Source organism: Apium graveolens, chromosome 4, assembly GCF_009905375.1.
Source record: "Apium graveolens cultivar Ventura chromosome 4, ASM990537v1, whole genome shotgun sequence".
Lineage (NCBI taxonomy): Eukaryota > Viridiplantae > Streptophyta > Magnoliopsida > Apiales > Apiaceae > Apium > Apium graveolens.
This window is the reverse complement of record NC_133650.1, coordinates 137,211,805-137,217,953: the sequence shown is the minus strand read 5'-3', so window position 1 is coordinate 137,217,953 and position 6,149 is coordinate 137,211,805. Positions and strand designations below refer to the sequence as shown.

The 6,149-nt window shown below is 39.0% G+C and overlaps 1 non-coding gene across 1 annotated transcript; it reads left to right on the top strand.

The window, feature by feature from the left end:
- Positions 1-3,698: 3,698 nt before the first annotated feature.
- On the top strand, positions 3,699-3,805 carry LOC141722887 (small nucleolar RNA R71). The gene has a single exon (XR_012575885.1). It is a non-coding gene; the product is annotated as a small nucleolar RNA R71 (small nucleolar RNA).
- Positions 3,806-6,149: the final 2,344 nt, after the last annotated feature.

The window sequence follows — 6,149 nt, the reverse complement described above, 5'->3', positions numbered from 1 at the left end:
TCTTTAAACAAGGTTGGCCAAAAGAAACCTGCTTGAAGAATATGAGCTGCTGTCTTTTCTCCACCATAATGTCCTCCATAAGCTGTTGAGTGGTAATCTAACAAGATCCCCCCATTTCGCTGTAAGGAATACATCCCCTGATGATTTGGTCAGCTCCTTGTCGAAAAAGAAACAGCTCATCCCACATATACCACTTCACTTCATGTAGAAACTTCTTCCTTTGAGCATATGATAAGTCGGGAGGTATGATATTACTCACAAGGTAGTTCATAATGTCTGCAAACCACAGTTCTTCTTCTTGCACTCCAAACAGCTTCTCGTCGGGATTCATTTATCAATGTCTTATCCAATGAAGTAGCATTAGGGTTCTCTAAATGCGAGAGATGATCAGCGACTTAATTTTCAGTCCCCTTTCTGTCCTTGATCTCTAGTTCAAATTCCTGAAGCAAAAGAACCCATCGAATCAATCTAGGCTTCGAGTCCTTCTTTGAGACGAGATAACGAATTGCAGCGTGATCAGTGAAAACTGTCACTTTAGTCCCAAGTAGATAAGATCGAAATTTCTCAAAACCATAGACAATAGCCAAAAGTTCTTTCTCCGTAGTATTATAATTCAGTTGAGCACCATTTATGGTCTTGCTAGTGTAGTAGACCACATGAAATATGTTGTTCTTCCTCTGCCCAAGAACTGCTCCAACTGCATAGTCACTTGCATCACACATAATCTGAAAAGGTTCATTCCAATCAGGTGCAGTTATGATAGGTGCCGTGATTAAACTCTTCTTCAATGTCTCAAAAGCTACAAGGCAATTGTCATCAAACTTGAAAGGGACATCTTTCTCTAGCAAACTGTACAATGGCTTTAAAATCTTAGAGAAGTCTTTGATGAAACGCCTATAAAACCCCGCATGACTAAGAAAACTGTGAATTCCCTGAACAGAAATTGGTGGAGGAAGATTTTCAATAACCCCCACCTTGGCTTTGTCCACCTCAAGACCCTTACTAGAATCCTTGTGCCCAAGATTAATGCCCTGTCGCACCATTAAGTGACATTTCTCCCAATTGAGAACCAAATTGGTCTCAACACATCTTTTGAGAATGTGTCCAAAATTTTGCAAGCATTCATCAAAAGAATCGCCAAATACAGAGAAATCGTCCATGAACACCTCCAAATTCTGGCCAATCATATCAGAAAAGATGGCGATCATACATCTCTGAAATGTGGCTGGTGCACCACACAGACCAAAAGAAACTCGTCTAAAGGCGAAAGTACCAAATAGACAAGTGAAGGTAGTCTTCTCCTGATCTTCTGGAGCGATACAAATCTGATTATAACCCGAATAGCCATCCAGAAGATAATAGTACTCATGACCAGCCAATCTATCAAGCATCTGATCAATGAAATGAAGAGGGAAGTGACCATTCCTTGTAGCCTTGTTCAGCTTCCTATAATCCATGCAAACTCTCCACCCCGTGACTATTCGTGTAGGAATAAGCTCATTCTTCTCATTTGCTACCACAGTAATTCCACCTTTCTTTGGCACACATTGAACCGGGCTTACCCATGAACTTTCAGAAATAGGATAGATGATCCATGCATCTAGCCACTTAAGAATTTCCTTCTTCACTACTTCCTTCATGATCGGATTAAGTCTTCTTTGCTGCTTAACCGTAGGCTTGCTACCTTCTTCTAGCAGAATTTTATGCATGCAATAAGAAGGGATGATTCCCTTGATATCTACTATAGTCCAACCAATTGTCGATTTGAACTCTCTCAGAATCCTCAGAAGCTTTTCCTCGTCAATACCTGAAAGGTCGGATGCAATAATCACAGGCAGAGTAGATGCATCACCTATAAAAGCTTAAACTCAAGAGTGGGAGCTTCCTCAATAGATGGCTTGAGGCGTTTATGAGCTTTGTTTAATTCCTCCATTCCAAGATATTCAAAAGGCATATAAATCTTCCTCTTTCAGGGAGAAGTATTTAGATATTGCAATTGCTCTTCACCTTCATCATCTTCACTATTTGAATTCCCCAATAAGGCCTTTTCTAAGGCATCAGACCTCAGCAATTGATCAAGTTCCGAAGTTACTGCAGAATCAACCAATTCTACCTTTAAGCACTCCTCATTTTTTGTAGAAAATTTCATAGCATTGAACACATTAAAAGTTACATCCTGATCCAGCACTCGTATTGTAAGCTCACCCTTCTGCACATCTATCAAGATTCGGCCAATCACCAAGAAAGGTCTTCCCAAGATTATGGGAATCTTCTTATCCTCCTCGAAATCAAGAATTACGAAATCAGCAGGGAAGATGAGTTTATCAACCTTGACCAAGACATCCTCCACAATACCTCGCGGATATGTAATAGAACGGTGGGCCAACTGCAAAGTCATATAAGTCGGTTTTGGATCAGGTAAATCCAACTACTTGAAGATTGATAAAGGCATTAGATTGATGGTAGCCCCCAAGTCACATAAGCATCTGTCAAAAGACACTTTTCAAATAGTACACAGAATAGTGAAGATTCCTGGATCTTTAAGTTTTGGAGGAAACTTCTGTTGCAGTACAACAATGCATTCTTCCATGAGAGCGACAGTCTCTAAATCATCTAGCTTCACTTTCCGAGAGAGAATACCTTTCATAAACTTTGTGTAACTAGGCATCTGCTCAAGAGTCTCAGCGAAAGGTATGTTGATATGAAGTTTCTTGAACACCTCCAGAAACTTCTCAAATTGCTTGTCCAGCTTTTTCTTCTGCTGCCGCTTAGGGAGAGGCGGTGGAGGATAGATCAGTTTCTCCCCTGTATTACCTTCAGGAGGAGTGTGCTCAACAGTATTCTTCCTTGGTTCTACATCTACTTCCTGCTGCTTTATTTCTTTCTCAGCCCTAGCTTCTTCAGTCGACACTTAAGTTTGTTCGGGATTCGCAACCTTTCCAGACCTCAAAGTGATTGCCTTTACCTGCTCCTTAGCTTCCTTCCTTCCTGGCCCTTCAGTGTCACTAGGTAATGTACCAGGTTGACGATTTAGCAAGGCATTAGCAATTTGTCCAATTTGATTTTCCAAGGTCTTGATAGAAACAACTTGACTTTTGCACATAAGCTTCAAATCTTCTAATTCAGATTTTTTATTAGCTTGTTGCTGCTGGAGTTGCTGCCTTGGTGCATATTGCGATTACTGAAAACCAAGGGGGTTGTACTGCTTAGCTGGATACTGCTAATAAGGTTGCTGAACCGTATTCTGAGTATTGCTCCAACTGAAATTAGGATGATTGCGGTTGTTGGGATGATAAGTGGCTGGCACAGGTTGCTGCGAACGCTGAAAGTTGCTCACGAACTGAGTTGATTCACTAGAAATTTTGCACTGATAAGTCTCATGGGCACCAGCACAAACTTTACAGACACTAGCGATTTGATTAACTCTGTAATTAGCCAGAGTGTCCACCTTCACCGTCAAAGCCTTAAGTTGGGCAGCTATAGCAGTTGCTGCATCCAACTCCAGAATTCCGGCTACTTTTCCCTGAGTCAGTCTCTGAGAAGGATTCTGGTATTCATTAGCAGCCATCAGTTCGATTATTTCATAAGCTTCATCGTAGCTCTTCGCCCACGAGGCTCCTCCTGATGCTGCATTGAGCATCAGTCTAGAAGTAGCACCCAATCCATTATAGAAATAGTTTATATTCATCCAATCACGCATGCCATGGTGTGGGCACTTCCTTACCATCTCCTTATATTGATCCCAAGCCTCACACAGAGATTCTCCAGTTTGCTGAGCAAACTGTGTAAGAGCATTTCTGATTACAGCAGTCTTCGCTATAGGGAAGAATTTAGTGAGAAAATTTTGAGCAAGATCTTCCTAAGTGGCGATAGACCCTGCTGGTAGAGAATGTAACCATCACTTAGCTTTATCCCTTAGAGAGAATGGGAAGAGTCACAACTTGATAGCACCTTCAGTCACATCATTGAACTTGAAAGTGTCGCAGATCTCGATAAAATCCCTGATGTGCATGTTGGGGTCTTCAGTAGGAGAACCCCCAAACTTAACTGAGTTCTGTATCATCTGAATCGTGCTTGACTTGATCTCAAAAGTGTTAGCCCTGATGGATGTCCTGATGATGCTTGACTGAATGTCATTGATCTTAGGCTGAGAATAGTCCATCAAAGCTGTAACACCCCCAAATCCGGGGTCGGGGATTCGGGTTGTCACGAGTTCCATTTCCCTTAATAACACCCAATCTTAATAAACAATCAACTACTCTGTACTGTGACCCCACAATAAACACACACACCACAAGTTATAGTCTCAGAGATGACTACCAAAAAATAACACAAGTCATTTTATTCCACAATTATAAGCCATTACACCTCAAAAGGGTTTCTAAATAAATTTACATTTCTTTGCCATTATTACAATTCATATTATACATAAGTCTGGTTCATCAATAGTTGAAAACCTAGCCTATTGGTAGCTCCTACCTCAGCTACGGCGGCATCAATGCTTCCGGAAAACTGCGGAACGTTTTCTAACCGCTTACAAATTGGAAGCTTGGTCTTGTTCATCTTTTCTATCTGTTGTTGTGTGATGAAAGAAGAAAGCAAGGGTGAGCAACAAGCCCACCAAAATAATATGTATAATGATTAACAATATATGAGCATTCTCATAGTACTCAAGAAAGTCTTGGTCAAGAAGAAATGAACCAAGTTTGATATCTTAACGCGACCAAGTCGCAAAATATTCAGTATATATATATACTTTTCACAATATTTGAAATCCTCTGACATGTATAACATCCACAGAGTTCCAGTTTATAACTTTATAAAAATATCATTGCAAGGTGATCTCATATATCTAACCTTGTCTCAACGTTTTTCTGAAACCTTTGTCATTCATAAGACAATCATTAACTAGATATAAGTTTAAAAGATGAAGTTACAAGATACTCCAATATACTTATATCTTTTTCGAATACTACTTGAACTACCACCGTTCAATGTATAAATAGTTCATCCCATAGATTAAGCTACAAGACAAAACTTGTATAGAATCAATCTTTACAATATCATCAAAATAAAATGAAGTTATGAGATACTTCATTTGATGCAAACATCATTTTGAAAACTTGACCCTGCCAACACTCAACAATCGCCCAACCGTAGCCTTTCTATTGAAGTGCTTTGGGTAGTGTTGATGAACTCATTACGGGAGTTTGTCATGCCAGGAAGACCACTTACGATGATCAGTCGCAGTAGTACAACCCTACCATTTTTTACATGTAGAGGAGAACCTGTCGGATTTACTTGTCAACCGAACACTGGACTCCTAAGGAATGGACCATCTTAGCGGATCTTCCGGGCCATTTGGGCCAATATAATAAGGCTAGGTCGGCGCCACTCGACCACTTACGTCACTCTTAGTTCAGATGAAATCCATGACTCTGAAACATAAAGCTCGTTCCCCCTTTCCCAAGTAGAAACTTGTTGATACGACTCCACCAAGAAGACGTATCTAGTTGGAAAGGAGAACTCACTGATATTTCCCAGGCGATGCCTATTAATGGATTAACTTGTTCCAAGAATTTTACTTCCCGAGTGTTGGGTAAGTAATCAAAAATTCTTTTATCAAAATAGCAACCTTGTTGCGAATATACAGTACACAACAGAGCCGGATCCCTCAGGTTTTGAGCGAGTATTTAAATCCCCTTCGAAAGGAGGATCTTAAATATAAAAATAAGTTTTGGGATCCGCTCTAACTTTTAAAATCATTTTGAAGACTCGCAAAACATTTTTAAGAATGTTTGGAGTGATGCTGATTTAATAAAATAAATCAGTCCCAATATATTAGAAAATATCTGAATATTATTATTTAAATAATATTCCCATAAAGAATAATCTTTATAAAAATAATTGAAGTAGAAGTTGTAAAACTTATACTTGAAATGAATATTAAATAACCAAAGATATACTTATACGAAAGTAATATCTTTATTTGAATAATCAAAAGTAAGTTTGATTATCGACACATTATTCTTTAATAAAATTAAGAATAATAATTAGTAAATAATCGGAGTCATAAGTCCTCGAATGAATATTCAAATAATAATATTCATTAATAAATTAAGCGGAGTCATAAGTCCTCGAATAAATAT